The 21,535-nt window shown below is 44.4% G+C and overlaps 1 protein-coding gene across 1 annotated transcript in view; it reads right to left on the bottom strand.

The window, feature by feature from the left end:
* ATXN1L (ataxin 1 like) overlaps positions 1-19,474 on the bottom strand; it is a 60,856-nt gene extending 41,382 nt beyond the window's left edge. Inside the window, exon 1 of the mRNA XM_086945491.1 lies at positions 19,378-19,474. The gene's annotated coding sequence lies outside the window, so the exon portion shown is untranslated. The remainder of the gene's footprint in view (positions 1-19,377) is intronic.
* Positions 19,475-21,535: the final 2,061 nt, after the last annotated feature.

Here is a 21,535-nt window from a genome sequence, read left to right as displayed (position 1 = left end):
AATTTTGTTTAGCATCTTTAGGATTAATTTGGAAGCTACTTGTGTGATTCACAGTATGGCAGCCAAAATGAAAATTAGCCTTGCAGCCAATCTGAGGGAAAGGGGTATGGGGCAAAGGCTGCACAGCTGTGGGGACCTTTGCAATGAAGAAGCAGATAATCCCTGTGAACAACAAGGAAAAGTGCTTTAAAGGAGTTCTTAAAGTGGAATGAAGTGACACCCAACACACTGCAAAGCTCAGACAGCACTGCCACTTTCAGTATTCTTTGAGACTCCGTGGAAATGTGTATATCAGATTCCACGATACTTGAACTACTGAGCAACCGGCATTGGCTCCTTACCCAATATTTCTAACAATTAAACATTATGGGTCCACTCTAGGAGAGAATGCAGACCTTCTCCGTTGTACGGCCTTTTTTCCTCAATGTTGCTGCAGTGTTTAAAGGTGGTTAGCAGAGAGATACTGGGCTTAAAAAAGTCTCAAAGAATTCTGACAATCTTCTTTGTGATGTGGCTTTTTCTTTCCCAATTTGTGGTGAAAGATACAAGACTGGTAATATCTTAATCCACATTAGGACAGAGGCAAACACTGAAGAGCAAAGAAGTCCCCTAGAAAACAGAGTCCAAAAGGAAGGTTTGATCAGTGAAGAATAACCGTATCTCCCAGGTTAAACGGGAGATACCGGGTACCAACTCAAGGTAGGAGTCGGGAATGCACAATCCGATCCCAACGGTGGCAATAAACATGAACACAACTTTTCCTGACTATACAAGAACACTAATCTGCTTTTGGCTTGCATTAGCAAGCAAGTCTGACTGTAAACAATAGCTATACAATTGTTATATGTTGGACAGGCATAAAATGTTGTAGTCCTGATGTAACTAACAGACATGGTGTAAAATTCGAGCAACCCTTCTAAAGAGGATTAGGTTTGTAGCATGTACTGATTGTACTTTCCTAGAGCCCAGAACAGGAACAGATCAAACCATGGTCAATAGGAAACCTTGCGTGGGGTTCCCATTGACCTCGGTTTGATCCATTCCTGTCGCTGGTACTAGGCCCAACCACACAAGTAGTGCACTGTTTTCAGTGGCACAAGTGAGGCAATGCTGGGTTGCAGGAATTTTGAGGATTCTTGCAGATTCCGGACGTTTCCATTACAGAAATGTATGGAAAATTAATGTTTTCAGGCAAAGTTTGAAGTTTGCTGGGGATTGTGGTTAAGAAAACCTCATGGAATTTACACAAGGGACACCACCCTGGAATCCCCTCGTTGTCTACTTTTCAAAAATGCTTGTGGTTGGTAAGTTTCCATGGGTGGTGGCTGAGCATGGCCCCAAATCCTGCAGCTACCCCTGTTGTTGATTTCTCCAAGTAGGACTTAAGGGCCTTTTGTGTCAAGGTCTCTTGGCTCACACACACACAAGTGAGGTACCACTTTTAATGGGCGACTTGGGGGGAATGCGGTGTGGTAGGAAATTGGTGGCTCCCTGCAGATTCCAGAAGTTTTCCTCATAGAAATGTGAGGGAAAGGTTTTTAGTCAACGTTTGAGGTTTGCAGTGCCTTTGGGTTAAGAAAATGGTGGGGGATGCATGCGAAGCACGCCACCCTGGACTCCCCCAGAGGTCTTGCTTCCAGAACTGTCTGGAACTGGTAGGTCTTTACAGGTGGCAACCTACCCAAGCCCAAAAAGTGCAGCAGTTCACCATCGCAAGTGGGATGATATTGAGAGTTAGCCAAACTCTCCTGGTTCATTTTTTAAAAAGATATCTTTATTTGCATTTTGTCAAACAAGCAATTTACAGTGGACATAAATGAAAGAGGAAAGGAGGGGGAAGAGGGAATAGGGGAGAAAGCTAATTACTCATGCACGGATGGGATAATAGGCAAAAAGGAAACCATCACAAGTGTGGGAAAAGAACAGCAGTCATTTCCGGTGCAGTCACAAACTGTGGTTTACATTAAGTCCAGGTGGCTAGTGACTGATCACAGATTGCATATTCGGTGTATCAGCTATCAAAAGGATCACTTTTTAGTATCCGTACTAATCAGAGAAAATGATCCATCCTATCCCAACTTTACACATCCATGTCTGTACTGGACTATACGGCTCAATGCCAAATTGAGGCAAAATCAGATACAAATTGTTATACTCATGAATCTTACTCTTAACCCCTTGCGTGCTGCGATAATTCCCCAGCGGTGCAGAAGAAGTAATGAGCGGGCGGGGTTTGGACGGCCCCCGGCCGTCCTAAGCACCGAAGGGGTTAAGCATAAAAACAAACAAACATAATCATCGTCATGCCCTGATTAGTATATTTAGAGGAAATGTGTCGGCCATGTAGCCATGCTGAATTAAACGGGTCCCCCATTTTCCTGGTGATTAAGAGAATTAGTGATTTTATCATCGCTACCTTGGCTCAAGGAGAGTTAGTCGTGCTTGCCTCCACCTCATCATCCTCATCGTGTCTCTCAACCTCCTGGGAAGAGCCACACCCCCCTTCCCACCCATGCGCGTCACATCCGTCAGTATAGCGCCCCACAGCTGGGCAATAGGGTATTTACGCAGTCCTGCTATTTCTTCCCTGTGTAATGACATACTTTCCCCCTGTGCCTATACTAAAAGAGTTCAGTTCCTCCAACCGGCCATTGCGTGGGGGGGAAGGGAGGGGGTTGGGTTGCATGTTTCCGTTTAGTGATTAGCCTTTTAGCTACTTATAAGGCCCAGTTCAATAAACCTAGATGTGACTCTGTGCTTCTTGGGTCTGCGATATAAACCCAGTATGCACACCTCCCTTGTCTCTGGTAGTGTCCTTTCAGTGAACGCCGCAAGTGCCACCCCAACCTCCAGCCAGTATGAGTGTAAAGACACAAGACCACAGCATATGTAAAAAGTCTGCGGACTCTCCTGGTTCATATGTAAAAACAACACTCAAAAGAATCAAATGTTCTCGTGCTTGCCATTAAGATGGGATATTTTAGTCTGCAGGGAAGCCGAAAGGCTGTTGAGGTTTTAGGGGTGTTGGTGGGGCCCGATGTTATGATGGGAAAGACCCACCCCATTATTTTATTAAAAATATTTGTTGCTGCCATAGAGTGGGCAGGCTGCCCCTGTGGGGCAGATCAGGGGTATTTGCCCCTTTCTACCACCCAAGGGGGCAGAAAGAATGTGGCCTTATTTACTTGGCGTGGGGGCATAGCTATGCCCATGCTGGGCATCCCCACACCTACATAAAAATGTTTTTAAAAACCTTCTAGTGGGGTTTCTGCTGTTCTTCTGCTCCCCCCCCCACACCCCGGAGGAGGGTAGGTGGGGGTGACATATTGGGGGTAAAAACACTAATCTGCCCCCAGGGAGCAGAAGACCTTTTGCCCCTTTAGTTGGAGTAGGGCATAACCATGCACATAGGGGGCACCCCCACCCCTATATTGGGAGGGGGGCATTCTCTGTAGTCTAGTGGGCTTTCTGTCTCCCCCAACCCCTGTGAACAGATTGGGGTGATTACCCCATCTGCCCCCCGAGGGGGCGGGGGGTGGGGGGGACTGTTGGCTGATTTACTTGGGGTAGGTACATGGCCATGTGGGCAGCTCCCACTCCAATATATGTATTTTTTCCCCCTGTTGTCTAGTGGGCTTTCTGGGGGCAGATTCGCTTTGGGGCAGAAAGACGTTCCACTTTTATTTTGGGTGGGGGTAGGCCACGACAAAGCTGGGCAATCCCCACTCCTTTTTTCTACATAAAAATATCCCTGGTGCCTAGTCGGCTTTCTGGCAGATCAGTGGTTATTGAGGGGGGCGCAGATAGATTGTACAAAAAATTATTGGTGAAGGGTGAGCACTGACCCCTTGACCAACTGCCAAAGGGGCTGCTCTCCCTCTCCCTGGTGTCTATTGGGTGGATCCCTGCTTGGGTATGGCTCTCCTGCGGCAATACTCAAGCAGGGATCCAATGGGCAGAGGAACCATTGAAAAAGAAGATACTCCCCTCTCCAATGGTACCTTTACCAATAGAATCAGTGCTTGGGGGCTGAGTTAGCCCCCCCGAGCAATTGTACAGTGAAAGTAAAATGAGCCCATTGGCTTGTTTTACTTTTGCTTTTACTGTAATGAAGTGCGTGCGCATTAAGCCCGAATCGTCATTATAGTAAAAAATTAATAAATAAAAATCATCAGAGGGTCCTTTAGGTACTTCCCCGGTGTCGGCAAAAAGCTAACACATGCCACAGTGCCCACATTTAACAGGTTAATATCCAATTTGGACTGCAAGTTGCACATATTCTTTAAACATCCTGCTGACCCTCTCAACCAATCCATTGAACTGGGGGCCATAAATAACAAGCATTGTCAAAGCCAATAGGTCTCGCCTTTGTTAGCCGGTCGTTTGGCTTTGCCAATTCCTGTTGCCAATTCTGAACAGCAACGTGAACAAAAAAAGTAATTGGCAAGCCAATAGGTCTGGATTTAATGTGATCATGTAGAAAAACAGAATTGTTCATGTTTTTGACTGCATGCTTCGCAACATTAGAGCTAATCGTATTAGCATTCACACACAGATACAAGCAGCACATAGCAAGACCTATAAATGCAGACCTACAGATATACATGCACACAAAGACTACACAAAAATGGACAAGCCCAGGAGAGACACATTCGTGCACTATAAAGATTTTGCAACTGCAGTTGGTGGCAAAACAATAATTAAAGACGGAGGGAGAAAGGAAGTAGAGAGAGAAAGGCTGGAGAAGGGTATATATTAGAGCTACAGACGAAGAAAGCACATGAAATATGGGAAAGAAACAAAAAGAAGAAAGACTAAAGGGTCGAGCAATAAGAGGGGAAGGAGGGAAAAAGGAAAGAGTGAAAAATACCACATAATTTAGCCATAGCAAAGAGTGAAAAAAATATATGCATTTGTCTCCAGATGATGAAGACGGCCTTAGCTGAGCAAGCATTGATAAAGCCAAGATGGAACGCAAAGGTAGAGGAGAACTGGTTTTGTGCACAAATAACTTACTGTTCTCCAGCGGAAATGTAACAAGCATTGGTAAATGCATTAGGTTTGTTTATGGGATTAATAAGAGTTGTGGGACCAGTGTATAAGTGCAGGGAGAACAGTGTGAGTGCTCTCTGTGCAGGGTGAGTGGTGCATGAATGAAGGTTGATAAGTGTCAGAGTGCAGGGGTGGAAGTGCCTCAATGCATGATGATTGATGTATGTTCAATGCAAAATGGGAATTGTCTGAGTGTACAAGGTAAGCGATGTTACACTGCACTAGGTAAGAGGTGTACAAGTATAGGGTGAGCTCTATGTAAATAGCATGAGTGCTGGTTGAGGGGCTTTATTTGAGGCGGAGGTGTGGTTGGAGTGTGAGAGGAATGGAGTGCTGGTAGAAATATCACCCAAGCCTTAGGTACCTGCTCTTTGGAGGCAAAGGGCAGAAGTGTAAATAAAAGGATTCTGTTGTTACTAAACGTAACAATTATGTGGGAAGGGACTTGTACAATGAAACAGATGTGCTTAACGCATGTTGGTCACATGAATCTGTTTAATACATATTAATTGGACGCGCAGGTGTTCAGTATCCAAGCTATTTACAGCAAGCCAAAATAGAAACCGAAGCACATCGGCACAGGCAGGATATTACTTTTCTTCCTTAATTTTTTTTTTTCATTAAAAATTTGAAAACGAAAATATTGCAGAGCAGTAAATGAGTACACTTTTTTTCTATTCTGGGAGAGAAAAAAGGATTTTGATGGCGTGGAAGAAGGTTTTCTGCCACCGTTATGAAAAGGCAGCTTCACTTTCTGTAATACACAATGGAAAAGAAATGGCGTGTCCCAGTAGACCCTTTTGTTGGCTTATGTGGGGCATGCGCAGAGAAGTTAGTGGGGCTCCCGAATTGAACGAGAATCTCTTCTGCTGGCAGCATCGATGGTGACCCCTCAGTGGAAGCTGCAGGCAGGCGCTTGAATGATTGGGTTGCAAAGAATCTTGAGTGCATTGTGGTTAAACTGTGCCAATTGACCTAAATTCACTTATGTTAACAAAAAAGGCAAAGCGAGCCTTGTGCTTTTAAAATTCCCTGCTGTTACAGTATGTTTTATGTGTACGATAGCTTTCAAACACTGTTGCTGCTGTGCAGCTGGGCAAGAGTTGTTTTGCCCCATACAAATACTGCTGCCTTAAGAGCACCTGTCAGTACCTCCCTCAGGAATGTCCTGGCTACAAAGAACAGATAGATTAGCTTTGACCTCTTATTATTCACTATTCTGTGACCACACGATGTCGGTTGCTGCATGTACCAGGTTATATTTTTTTGTAAAGAAGCGAGATGTTATATCTGCGTAAATAATGTTCAGGCAAAATTAATCGTTTGCCGCACCAGTGAGTATAACAGGCAACATACAGTAAATATCACAGTGAGATATGGTGATGGTCAGACAATGTAAATTAAATGCAACCCAGAAAATTCACCTACCATATCGTAACTCTAAAATACCTTAAAGCAAAGCAATCTGTGCAGTTGCAATTTAAAGGGTGGAAAAAATGTATTAAACCTTGTTTTCGTAATGGTGAATAACATTGTGCGTGAGGTAAACGTCCAAAATTGAGCAAATGGGTGCATCCGCAAAAAGAATTCATAAGCTGCGTAAGTTATAAATACAGTTTAAATGCAGCTGTAAATGAAAATGTCCGATGTTGGGTAGTTTAACAGCAGAGGGTGAAAGGGATGTATGCGGGGCTACGACTGCCAGCATTCAACCAATTTAGACAGCTGGGGGAGTTTATCTAAAATATTGAAAACAGCCAAAAACACCTAGGGGCTTTGTGCTGGTCAGTTTGGGGGACTTATTTTGCCCCGTACAAAGACTACTTCCTTAAAAAAGGCTGCAAGTGCCTCACTGATCATGTGATTAAATGAGCAGCGCGAGTCATAAAATACAATTATATGCAGATACAAGTTAAAATACACGAGGTATGGAGTAAGACGGTTAACGTTTCATCAATGTAGCCCGCTACCGGGATATTCGCTGAAGGGCTGTAGTCATCCCAAAAATACTTTGCTGGTGCTGTGCTGGTCAGCCTGGCGAGAGGGCTTTGCCCTGTCGAAAGACTGTCACCTTAAGAGCGCCAGCTAGTGCCTCACTGATAAATGCATTAGATAAGCACTGAGCGTTCAAAATACTGTGATATGCAGCTATAAATAAAACACAGAGGAGTGGGGGCTAGGGAGCGTGGCAGCGAAGCCAACATGCAATGATGCGCGTGCTAGCCACTGACGGGAATGAGCGGAGCAAAGGCGGGACATGCGCCCGACTTTGCCCAATTGCGTGCTGGCTTTTTTCTTTTAAGCATGCGAAAGCCAATGGCAGCCGCGGAAAGCAAAACCACACGCACGAGTGTGTGAGCAGCTTTCAGAACCCCCTACAAAAAGAGCTCATGCTGTGCGAGCAATGCTATGCACTGCAACACAGACGCGAGCCCTAAAAACAATGTGTGAATCTCTCAAAAGCTTCCAAACATATGCTGCACTCAGAAGAGACAAACTGTACCAATCTATCCTTTATGATCCTCAGGGGAAACCCTTCACTGCTAAAAACAAACCACAAAAAGTCAATCACAGACCTAGAATCAGCATGCTCAAGACACACATAAAAACATTTAGAATGGTAGTCCATGTGACCAATCAAGGAGTTTACTCTATCAAATAAAACCGAACTAGGGTCCATGTAAACAACTGCCACCTTCTCCCACGATAAAAACACAGGAATTCTAGTGATGACAAAAGTGGAATAAAATACTGTTCAGCATCCTTACATAGAGATCATGACAGCATGATAACATCAACAAAAGCATGAAAGCCAGGCCACCAAAAGGTATAACCTCAACTTCTTTGTTTACGTCAATCATACATACCTAAAGTGAGGCAGCCATACCGAATGCTCCCTAACCCCTGACTGAGGCGCAAGCTTATCACATCTCAACAATAGATCCTTTTCAATGATGAGCTCATCTCTCGCTTTGCACCAACCAATTGGTGTCTATGGAAACTTACTCTCTTCAGACCAGTCCTTACAAATCAAATATTTCACCTGTAATCAAACTTCATCCTCACCCCACGCTTTAAACCATTCTAACTACAGTTCCGTACTTACGATCTCCACATTTAGTTTCAACACACAAGCCAAACCAACCACACATTCATTTAACCTATCATCAACTCCAATATCTGCCTCGGGTGCGATAGGGAAAAGTGGCAAAAAATCTGCTCTAGCATTTCTGCAGCAGGAAACCTGACATGTGTAAGTTGAATCCCTGAAGGCGAGACAACAGCAAACACTTGTGTAACCAGTGTCTCACGCTCCCAAAAGAAATATCAAAGGTTTATGATCCGTAACCACCTTGAATCTTGTGCCCCCAAAAAGTTTTCAAATATTCAACAGCAACTTGCTAAGTTTTTTTCAAATGTCACAATGCAGCTCAACCAGAAACCAAATGGTTTGAGAGCTGGGGCACACACAATCATAAGTTTCCCTCCCTCAAATGCGCTGTTCTCGTCCTCACCCCACACAAAAGATGTTTTCCTTAGTAATTTCTTTAAACAGTTCAGTCACTACTGCGAACCCAGGAACAAACCATGCTTAATATTCACAAAGCCTTAATAACAATGACCTTTTGAGTCTGTTTTGGGGACTCTTTTAAGGCACATAGCAAATCTTTTCTGGTTTGATGGCATCAGGTGTACTGATGTGCCCCAAATATTCTTTAGTGTTGTTTAATCTTGTTAAACTACTATACATAGGTCACTAATGCGGGGTCCGTGGACTCTCCCGCGGTTCTTTGGGAGGCCCTGAAACCAACGTTGCGGGATGTCTATATCTCCTGGTGCGTGGCGGCAAGGACGGAGCGGCAGAGAGACTTGGTACGTCGGGAGGCGGACATTGAGGCGTTAGATCGTAGAGGCCAGGAAGCCGATGGAGGTTTGGCGAGGAGACAATTAATATTAGCCCAACAGCAATACTCTGCGATTCTGATGGATGAGGCGCGTCAGGCCTGGCTGGCTACGCGCAGTCGAGTAGATCAATGGGGCGATAAATCCAGTAAGATGCTCCACCGCCTGTGTCAGGGCTCCCTACATGCCCAGCCGTTGCCTCGGGTCCTCGATCTGGAGGGGGGCGCCGGTTGTTGAGCCCTCGGCTATCGCTGCAAGCTTCGCGGCCTATTATGAGGGTTTGTATGCACCCCAGGAGTGTCTCCTGGAGACCGTTCAAAAGTTTATAGACGATCCCCCCCGGCGGTATCGAACGAGGTGCGGGAGAGGTTAGATCAACCCCTGTCCGACGACAAATTGATGACAGCCTTGGGGGAGCTGCACCCGGGTTCAAGTGGTTTCCCGAGTGACTTTTTTTTTTTAACGCTTTTCAGTATAGCTAGGCCCTCACCGTAGATCAGTAATTGAGGAGGCGCTGGAGAGTGGTTCGCTTCCTCCAGATTGGAGACACGCAGAAGTGGTGATATTTCTTAAACAAGGGAGGGCTCCAGAGCGGCATGAGTCCTATCGCCCTATCTCCCTCCTAAATATTGATGCCAAGGTGCAGGCTAGGGCTTTGGCCATTAGGCTTAGGCCACATATCGCAGATTTGGTCCTCTCGGACCAGGCTGGATTCATGCTCAGAGGGCTACTCATCACAATATCAGACGAGCGCATGTTGCAATATCGGCCTGGAGGCGGCTCGGAGAGCCAGCGGCTTTACTCTTGACGGATATGAATAGGCCGTTCGATTCCCTGAGTTGGGTGTATTTGTTTGCATTATTGAGCCGTCTTAATTTGGGCCCACGCTTCTTGGCTTACCTGTGGCTACTTTATACATATCTTACGACGTTGGTTCGGGTGGGGGGGGGGGGGGGGGGGTAATATCTCGCTCCTTTAATATCCTACCGGGCCACGCGTCAGGGGTGCCCCCTCTCCCTCTATCTATTTGCGCTTGCTTGGAACCGCTGGCGGCGTGGGTACGTACTGAGGCTCAGTTCAAGGGCATTAGGTGGGCCCCGGGTGTCGTTGATAAAATAGAGCTATATGCCGATGATGTCCTTCTTCTTTACGGATATTTACGGACTCCGCTCTACAACTCGCTCATGGGGGGATGAAATACCTTGGAGTGTATCTTTCGGCTTCACCGATTGTCTCTAGGGAGCGGAACCTAGCCCTGGTGTGGGACCGCACACAAGAGGATCTCAAGGCGTGGTCTCGTATACCCCTTACCATCTACGGTAGATCGGCTATTTTTAAAATGGCAGGGTATGCTCAGACGTGAGTCTCTTGCTCACTTTGCCACTGGATTCAAGCAAGCCTGGCTGAAGACGGCTGTAATGCCAGAAACCGGTCCTAGGAAGCTTGTTTCCGGTCCAGGGAAGGCATGGCTTGGCAGTTCGGGCTGGACTGTTCCCATGAGGCACAGGGTCAGACTGATTTGTATATGGCCATGTCTGAACTGGGGTGGCAGAGTGGGTTAAAGAACGGTGATGGATTAAACCCAGATCTGTTGACTGGGTGTGAGTGTTTGATTGGTTCAGATGCTCCGTCCATCACCACCCCCTTTTGAACCGCATTTTTAAAATGGTGTTGCTCCCCCGTCTGCTATATCAACTTCAGAATCACCCCTATTTGATCCCGCCGCTTTGGTTTCAGCAGGTAAACTCGGCTCTGGGTGGGTTTCTGTGGAAGGGGGGCAGTTCGCGTAGCATTACGCATGTGCTTCCTTTCTGCATACATAGGGGGGCTTGCGACCTCGGATGTCCTCTCCTACTATCAGGCGGCACATCTGTTGGTGCTTAATGAATGGTGGTACGGAGATAGGGAAGATCCGGCGTACGCAGTGGAGAGACATTTGATGGGCAACAGGTCGATACACACGCTGCTCTACTCAGCGCCGCTGCGTCGAGCCCTCCCCTCGGCCACACAGGTGGTATTCCATGTCTGGCAGAAGACTTTGCACAGGATGGGGTGGTGGAATGTTTTGACACGTGAAACGCCTTTGTGGAGTAATGGGCGGCTGCCTCAGCTGGGGGCGTTGCAAGGTTTTCAGGGCCGGGACTCCATAGGGATCTCGTCCCTGGGTGACGTGATGACCGGTCCGACACTTAAATCCTTTCAGGAGCTGTGCAATGAATATGGAATGCCGTGGTCCCAATTCTTTTAATATTTGCAATTCAGGCACGCATTGTTGCCTCATTTGGTGGGGCTAGAGTCCCTTCCTGAGTTTAGCACTCTAGAGGCAAAGGTGTTTATGGGTGAGTTGCCAGACCGGAAGATTTCACGCATATACCAGACATTAGTCCATCATTGCTCTACTGATTTACAGCGTCTGCGAACAGCATAGGCGGGGGATGTGGGGTGGGGGGTGGGGGGGGATCTTGAAGAAGAAGACTGGGCGTAGGCACTGGAGAGTCCGCGAGGAGCCGCGATATCCACACGCCTGCGGTTAGTGCAATTTAAGTACCTACATCGTGTGTATTTCACCAGGGTGCGACTGTGGAGGGCAGGGATGATAGGCTCCCCTGAATGTCTCCGATGTGGGACGCATGAGGGCACACTTTTACACACAGTCTGGGATTGTCTTGTGCTACACATATTTTGGCATAAAAGTCTACGGCATTATTGTAACTTCATTGATGTGTGCTGCAGTCTCCGGGTTACAGAGCTATGCAATATATGTGACCTGTGACAAATAAAATCTGTTTTAAAAAAACAAACTACTATACATAGATCCCCTTGCATGTGTACGTGTCAGTGGATATACCTCAGAACCTTACAAGACATTTCCTGTTATCTATGCACACAGGCGAAATTATGCTCTTTATAAAAGACCCCAAGACCAATCTTATAACCCTTCTTTATGAAATAACTTGATTTGGCAGCCTGTCTGGAGGCTGCATAAACCAGTGGAAATCTGAAATGCTACTACTTACAGCTGCTGCTATAAAACCAGAATTAGAATTCCAACTCAGATGGTTTGAGGGACCAGTGAGATACCTGGGAGCGCAGGTCTCGAGAGACAGACAAACACTGATCCAGGACAATTGTGGACTGGCCATGTTTGAGCTTAGAGAGCAGGTAGACCAAATGACAACATTACCATAGTCTATAGTGGGAAGAGTTGCTTTAATTTAAAAAAATGATAACACTCCTCAAATTGTTATATTTATATTCCAATGCATCTCAGTAAAAGGTTCCTTACAGGTATTAGGTCACAGCTCAGTCAATTGATACAGGGTAGCAAAAACCCTAGGCTTAGATGGACCTTACCCATCCTAGCTTATGACACAGAGGGTTCACTGTGTCTTGCTTTGAATCACACAGCACAATGCCACTGTGCAAACTATTGGTTTGACTGTAGTACCCGTGCTCCACGTGTATATATTGAAAAAGACCAGACCATGGAAGCGCTAAACACAATAATAGCAGAAAAAACACTAAACCTCTCGAATTAATACAAACGGTATGATGCACAAGCTGGTCAATATGGGCAATAGCTAGGAAAGCTTGCACAGAAATGTCTGTTGATGCAAACGTATTAGGTCGACTGCTCCCTGAGATGGACCCTGTTAGGCTATATCAAACCTGTCCACAAATCAATAGAAGATGGTTAACAGTGGTACAGTTATTGCTTGCCTAGAAGTGTCTCTTTATTCATGGATGAAAGGCCCTCCCCCTTCTACAATTGTCTGGCTCAGGGTCACTGCCTGCTTTGGGGAACAAGCAGAGACATATGCGGAAGCACAAGCCCTTCAGATCAGACCATGAGGCAAGTGGGCTCCTCTCGCACACTATCTGGGTACTCTACGCAGAATGTTTGTTTGAACACCATAAATTCATAATATGCTGAAAATACACTATACATATTTATGTGTGTGGTACTCATACTTGTTGAATATGTATGTGGATATGATCTATTCATGATATTCCAAATATGTTGTCTTTATAAAGAGCAGAATTGACACCTTGCAGAACGAAGCAGTGGGGTATATTCCCAGTCCTTATTCATAATCGCTGTTATTGTAAACAGCAGTGTATACAACTGGTAGACTCATGCATCAGTAGGACAGAATCAACAAGTTTACTTTCTGACAGGCATACTGTGACAGCTGAGGATCCCTAAAACCTTATATAATGGTGAAATATGCTCTTTTTTGGTTATAGAAAAACATCAGGATATCATCCTAGTACGCTAGTTTTCTTTTTTCATGCCCAGAGAATCTTAACATTAACTTCTGAGACACTGACGCTGCTGAAACATGTCCAAAAGGCATGGCCGAGAAACAAAAGCTTAAAAAGGTATGACAAAAGCTGTGAGTGTTTTAAATCGCTCATCTTGTCCTGTGGTAAGCCGTCCACAAATCTATCAAGGAAAATATTGACGTCCCATTTAGGGGGATGCTAAAAGTTCTTGTATCCTGCGCACAGGGTTGCAATCTATCAGAATGTTCTTATTCAGTGAACTCAGGTCCATACACAAATGTTTACACTCAACTTGTATTTGGCAACTACAATTGATGGTACCTATTCCGCTGAGTTAGCATTCTCAATTACTCCGTCTTTCAAACAGCTCATCCAAACATGCTTTAAGCTCATCCCTTATGCACAATGGAACATTTCATACCTGATTAACCACTTAGCAAGATTTTTCTTTTAATGCAATTTTGTGCTCAAAATTACGCACACAACCAAGTATCTCCTGAAACACTTTTGGGTATTTCAGAAAAAAGCTGATCTCATCGGCCATCACACCCTCCGACACACTGATAGGATTATCAGTGGCAGGGCGTATCACCATTCCCACATTACCATGGTCAGGCCACCGCAAGATGTTGCATCCTTGATTCACAATAGAGACCCTCACACATAGTTGTCGTCCTTGAAATACCACAGTGGATTCAAAATACCCATCAAGATTAATCCTACTCACATCATGTGCAAACGCCAAAATGTCATGGGGAAAACAACTTACTCTAACCAAAATCATCCCCACACAAAGCAACTAAAACTGGTGTGATATGTGAACTTGTATTCACTGTTACCTGTACCTCCGTTCCCCCCAATCACGACCATACAAAATCTATATTTTGTTCCACTACCACATCCTGTCTTTAAGGACAAGGCTACCTTGCACCGTTCGAAACTATTAGATAGTTGTTCTCCAATTAATGCAATAACATGCACTTGCTATTCTTTACAAACCCTGCTGAAAGGACCAATTGTTTTTTTTTGCACTTATAAAATTGTTTGCCCAGAGCTGGACACAATTTAGCATTGGCAAGCCTCTTGGCGCCACACTTGTAGCAAATAGCTTTAGCTTCTGAGCCACCCCCTTGGTTGTCCTGCAATCTTTGGAACCAGCCTCTAATGCTCACTGTTCTTTCTCCACTGTCCAACTATGTGTACACTAGAATTTACCGTTCAACCCTTTTGCCCAAAGTAATGTTTCTTCAAGAGCCAGATTTCTGCTACACCATAAGAACTACTGGATTTTCTTGTGGAAGCAAAAACTTGTGATTTGATCACAAACATAATTATCTAAATATCCACCCAAGTCATCTAAAGCTGCCTACACCCTTAAAGCAGCTACATGTTCAGCCAACAACTCATGCACTTGGTGTCTTTAAATAAAAAAACCTGTGTCTTTCCAAAACCACAATGGTTTTTCTGTAACCTGTTTCCCTAAGCAATTCACAGCTTCCACCTACTTCCATCACCTCCCAAAGTTACATACTACCACAGACTGTTCAACTGGACTGCAAAGACCCTCCAGCGGATAGGAGCAGTGCTTTAGATGTATGGTGAGCAAACATCCCTGATTTCCCCACACAGTTCTGGTTTTTAGTGGACTGTCACTGCATTCTGACGCGTTTTCTAATTTTAAATACATGTCTTTGTTTTTGGGACAAATTTCAATTCAAACTGCAAAGCAAAAGTCAAAAATATGCTCGGTGCCTCTAAAGTCTTTAATAACTCACATAATGTATCTTTTGTTTCAGGCCGCACATGAGGTCAGCTGCATGCTACCAGCAGATAGGAAAAGAGTGGGAAGGAAGGCGGGTGATACAGGGTGGAGGCCCTACCTTAGCTAATGTTATTTAAACCTAGCCTAGGAAATGTGTGCATTTACAAGACTACCCTAAATCCGATCTCCTCTTGGGTCGCATGAAAAAGATAAATTACATAAGTTATTTCAGACAATTCTGCTTTGCCTGCAGTGATGCTTAAAAAAAATGAACACCGTAGAAATTTACTGAGAAAAAAAAGGTTAAAGTAATGTTAATTAGGTGAATACGTCTGTGAAAACATTAACATTTTGAACTAAAAAGATAAAATAAAAAATAATAAACACAGAAATGTACCAGTTATAGTTAGCAGAGCCAACTACAACTAGCGTCCCGTCATGCACTGCTTATGACCTCACATCACTCATGACATCATTTATATCACTGATGACATCATCCAAGCTTCGGTTTTGCACATACAGCTCTATAAATTAGTAGGCATTGAAGGCCTGAAAGTACCAAATTGCTCAGAATAAAACGAGCATTATTAATGCAATTTCAGATACAATTCCCTTAGGTGTAGAAAGCATGGGTTTTGTGTAGCATCAACCCTATACCACACAGTTCACGTGTAGCGTAGTTCAAATTAACAGATACATGGGAAACCCTCATTGTATACGGTGTTCAATCTATATACAACTGTTTAGAGCAAGCCAGGTACTTGAAAATGCTGAACATCTGTTCCAAAATGAATGCCCTACTATGGACAGTTTTAGTCTGTATCAAACCCCTGACAGTCACTGAACCTATATAGAGAAATTAAGTTGATATAAGTATACAAGTGGGTACTGTAAACAGTATACACTATGGAGATAGTTTATTCTGTACCATACTGTTCGCAGACCGTGAAACTTATGAGGAATTCATGAGAAATACACTACAGAGTATTAAAAAAGTATCTAAGGACAGTGTACACTATGCAATACTTGGCAAAGAATACATTATTTGCCTAAAATAAGCAATGTCTGAAGATGCTAAAGATTATACTACCAGAAGCCTTCATATAGTGGTGAAACTTTTACAGATAAACCATCTTCTGATGCAAAACAATCACATGTACATAGCTTAACCCTTTCGCTGCGGCGCTAAGGGGCGTGCGGGGGCTGTCAGCTGTCTAAGCATGACTATTTCTACGTAGCATAGAAGACTGTGTGCAAAAGGTATCAACCCCTCCCACGCTGGTGACGGAACCGCTCCGTCACACCCCTCGGGTGAGCTGTGCTTGTGACGGAGCGGTTCCGTCATGGCCCCGCCGGCTCAATAAAACGCGGCGCCATTCCGTCACCAGCACAGCCCACCCGAGGGGCGTGACGGAGCGATTCCGTCACCAGCGTGGGAGGGGTTAATACCTTTTGCACACAGTCTTCTATGCTACGTAGAAATAGTCATGCTTAGACAGCTGACAGATAACTCAAGGATACTTACAATACTTAGTATGCAGAATCTTTGCCAAGTTGCAAACTTGTCATTAATGAAGTCAGAACATGTTATGAGTCATGCAGTATGTGAAGTCATAAACCGTGCATTGCGGGGGCACAAGTTATAGTTAGCCATCATAAGTGATGTAGTATGTGAGGTCATAAACAGTGCATTGTGGGGGCTCAAATAATAATTTGCTCTGCTGTCTATAACTAGTGAATTTTTTAGTTTTTTTTTGTTCAAAATGTTAATGTGGTCTTCGACCTATTCACCCAACTAGAACGTTTCTTTAACCTTTTATTTTCTCAGTAAATTTCTATGTTTTTTCCTCCAACAAAAGCAGATGTTTTTAATCACACCTAACTATGGTGTTACTTTAACTTTTGCTGCTTTCAGTGAATATCTCTCTCCACACACAGACACCCCCCTGCCACCAGTGTTAATAAATTATGCTAGGAAAGAATATATTTGAACTGATGTATCAGTGCATCAAACCCTTGACATATACACTGTGACTTTTTCAAAGACTAAGAAATATCCACTTGGGTGATTTTGTGTACCAAAGGTTCTTCCTGTTTACATCGCATGTAGAAGTGTTATGAATTACATGTCCTTCCTCACTGTTGTTGCTTCAATTACTTAAATACCAATGAAGTGATCACTCTCTTTATCTGCATAGGACTAAGACTCATTTAGGGTCGAAACGTCTTATGCTATGAGCATTATTGAGATTAAAAGTTTTGTCACTTATGACTGGCTGGCGGGCTTATTTTACGGAACCGAAAGGTGAAGTACGTTTTTCTTTGTAATATTAAGGAACTGACACTCTCTACCAGGCCCGACAGGATGGGCATCTCTGACATCAAAATGTCCTTTTTATCGGAATATATATATATATATATATATATATATCTTTAGCCTTACCTCTATGTCTGGCCTGTCCCAGTTTTTACTTCTCCAAATCTGGTCACCCTATTTACAGGACACAAATCTCAGCGCTTGACTGGTTGTTGGGAAGTGCAGTCCTAAACGAAAAACTCCCAGGTCAGGCTCTGCCAAAAACATACACAGTAATCAGCGCACCAACCAGTCTCCTCACCGCACTCCATGGACCTTTTGCAGCTTGTCGCCAGCGTTAAACCGAGGTAAGATACAACACAGCTGGGCCAAGTAATGAAAGTGTACTAAGTACAAAGCATAGACTAACAGTGTACATCTGACAGAATGCCGCTGACAAACTGTCCAACTGCGCTTTCTGGAACGTCCCTTGTCTGTTAAACACAATGTAACAAGGCACTGGTGGGAACTCTCGCACTTGTGTCCTACCTAATTAATATGACAAAGGCAAACACACTAAAGTCCACACACTGCACCCCCTCTCACCTACCCCACTGAAGATCGGTATTTCCTCCTTACTAACGGCATCTTTGTCAACTAGCACTAGCGTTATGTTCTACCATGGGAGTCCTATACACCCATCACATGAATGACCCTCATTAGTAGAATTATCCTATCTGAGCAGAATTTATCACCCTTGGCCTTACACTGCATATTCCCTTTGCTGACTCATCTACAAGAAAGACGGACCCAATCCAGAGATTATAAGGGATATTCAACCAAGTCTGTAATACGAGCTACTTATGTTCAATTACAATCATTCACAGGTACTATTATTAGCGTTGCACTACTGACCACATCACACCAGATTACATTAGTGGCCACTAAAAGCAATATTACCAGCACTGGTCAACTCAGGACATCAGGCATGGTTGCCAGCCTTAATTGGAAAAAAGCTTTGGCAATGAGGCATAAATCTATATATTTAAACATAACAATCATAGCAGTGATGATTTATCACTCAAATATCAAATGTAATTGTATTTTGGAAATGCAACCATTTTTCTCCAAACATCAGCTGATAAGTTCTGAAAATAAACACATTTGTCTCAAATATACACTTTTCAATTATGGTATACATATATTTATCCATCCAAGCAAAATCGTATACTTGTACTGCACACAGGAAAGACACTTGCAGGTAGCTGGAGAGCTACCTTTAGCCGACGACCTACTCGTTGGAGAAGCCTGGATTAAATCTCTTAAGTAAAACTGCACCTAAAGTCAGATATTTTTCCATCAACCTGAAAAGATCTATACGTACCTAGCTCCCGCCATCCCATTAAAAGTACATCGCACACTTTCACTCAAGGGAAGAGCTCTTCATCCCGAAGCAGGCGTCATTCACCCAACTCAGACCGATCTTGTTAACCCCACCAAGGTCACACAGATATCCACACTCATACCAGATCAAATAAGCCTCGACTCAATTCACCCCCTCCCTCCACCAATCCAGCGCGGATATGTTGCACTCTCAATCAATGAAAATAATTTCTCTACACACTAGGCATATGTGAGAATACCAGACTCCGCCATTGTTTTTACAAATATATCTCTGAGCATATAAGATTACGGTATTATAAGCGGCATGTATTTCATTTTTTTTATTTGATGCAATAAATTATTTTACCCACCTTCTAGGTAAATAGCCAGAAATGTTAACCTTAGGTCCCCAGGGATCTCGTTGCCTTCTCTAAAGGCAAACAGCTCGTTAGTCCCCGTAGCAAGTCCCTTTGACCCTAATCAAGGAACAGACCTTTCTCACCCCTCTCGCCCAGGACAGACTGGCTCTGCCTCTCCTTTGGAGGGTGATATCGTATTGCCTCCCTCAACCGTAATTGTCCGTGCTAAAGGGGCAAAGGTTTACTTCACATGTCCCGAGCACATCTCTCCCTTCTGCCCCGTCCGCGCCCCTCCCAGGTCTCAGCAGACCCATCCCCGGGTCGCGGCTACTCACACAGCCGTCTCCAGGAGCCTGCCGCGGCCGCTCCGAGTGCGCCCGGCTCCGCATCGCTCAGACCACAACCCCTCCTGCGCACAGCGGCCGGCGCGCGACCCTGCGTCATCCAGCCCCTCTCAGCTGAGCCGGCGCGCGGCACTCGCGTCACCGTCTGGCCTACAATGAAAGAAATGAAGGAAGGACAACGATTCTTGATTTACAATCCGGGAAGAGAAATCGATCACACAAGAAGACATCAGGAACTCCATTCATATCAGACGCCCTCAACCAAAGAAATGGAGACTCATTTAGAATATACGCTGTCTCTTAACTTGCTTCTCTTGGAGAGCTTTCATTGTTGACAATTTAGATCAAATATACTGTGTGCTTTGGCTCAGACTACACTGGAATACGTTCACCTCACTGTTACGTTTGGCGGTTTTCCCTTTCCACAGAGTCCTTGCATTTCGACCGACTATCTGACATCTCGAAAGTAGCACACTGAACAAAAAAAAATTCTAGCATTCGCAGTAAGAATTTTTTATTTTTTTAAGGACATGTAGGCGAGGCTTATCCAACCCAACCTATATATATGTATTTATACTGTTTGGATCTACTGATTGCTGATGTTATAAGTTCTCATTCTGGTATAGTTTCGATGTTATGACATTTTCTTTATGATGGCCAGTGATTTCGACTTCAGTGTACTCTTTCCTCATAGGAAACAGTGATAAGTAACTGCAAACAGTGCTTGAAATGGAAAAATAGAAGTGTAGGTAGGTACCCTCCACCAGAGTACAGGCTTGTTTCTGAGAAGTTCCGGTACTCTCCAATTTAAAGTATTACGTCACTCTTGAGAAGAGCAGGTACTCTCCCTCTCAAAATAAAAAAGTACCAGTACTGGACGGTACCGGCCCGTTTAAAGCACTGACTGGAAACCTGGATGAGTTTGTGATTTGTTGAAAGTTCCCCTTCAACAGTTATTTGCCGCCGTCGAGATCGGACAGCATCTCGCACCCCAGTCCCATCATCAGGCATTCGATTCAATAATCATCTCCGGAGCAGAGCCAAAGATCACTCTGCCATTCCAGGCCGCCTTCTGATCCAACCACCAGGACATTTCCATCCTGGCCTTCTCTGACAAACTGACTTGCTCCGAATAATTGAGGCCCCTCTGGAGGTGTTGACTCCTGAGCTATTGAAGGGCTCTGTAGTGGTGAGGGCCCAGGAAGATTAACTGGATAGAAGATGCTAGAAGCTCTACAAACCGAGCTATTGATCTCAATGATACCGTCTTGTCTGCACAAAGCAGGCTTCAACTCCCTGATATTCCTGATCTTCTCAGGGGGAAGGACTAGCTGTGCTAATTCCGAATCCACCTGAAACCCCAGGGATCGCCACCAACTTGGACAGTTTTTAAGGAATAGAGTCCCAAAAAGGAGACTCCAATGTGTTGAGGGAGCGACTCAAATTTGTCAAGAAATATCAAAGGTTCACAGATGTGGATTCCCCAAAGTGTTCTTTATTGATATTATTTCAACAGAGATAGTGTGGACCAGTGGTACATCTTCATTGTTCATTAATCAGTACACATGTCAAAGAGCCGATTCCCCAAAGAACACTTTGGGGAATCCACATCTGTGAACCTTTGATATTTCTTGACAAATTTGAGTCGCTCCCTCAACATGTTGGAATTTGATTATGGACATTATTGGATTTTTTCGGTGGATCCAAATGAGGTTTTGAGCGTACATTGGATTGGAATTTACCTGAACTACTGAATGCATTAATTTGGTTATTTTCTGTGCTGACTTAGTTACCCTCACCGTCTTCTGTATATGAGTATTTGTCTCCCAAAAAGGAGACCCTGTGCCACTGGACCTGCATCGGAAAATTCCAGTTCCTTCAGATTGGGGTCAATCTTCATGAGTATGGAGCGGCTACGCTCAGTGGAGATTGCGCAGTTTGCATTTCCAAGTTGACACATGGATCTTTGAGCCCATCTTACTAAGACAACGGGGTCTCAGAATCTTTGGCCTGGAAAGCCAGCTGCAAGATCTTACTGAGAGGGCCAGTGACATCCAACAACTTTTCCTGATCGTTGCACCAGGCACGATTCGGTCCCTTCTTGGGATCCTTTGAGTATTTTTTAAGATATATGACCATAGTTGGGTCC

Source organism: Lissotriton vulgaris, chromosome 12, assembly GCF_964263255.1.
Source record: "Lissotriton vulgaris chromosome 12, aLisVul1.2, whole genome shotgun sequence".
Lineage (NCBI taxonomy): Eukaryota > Metazoa > Chordata > Amphibia > Caudata > Salamandridae > Lissotriton > Lissotriton vulgaris.
This window is presented reverse-complemented; position numbering and strand designations above follow the sequence as displayed.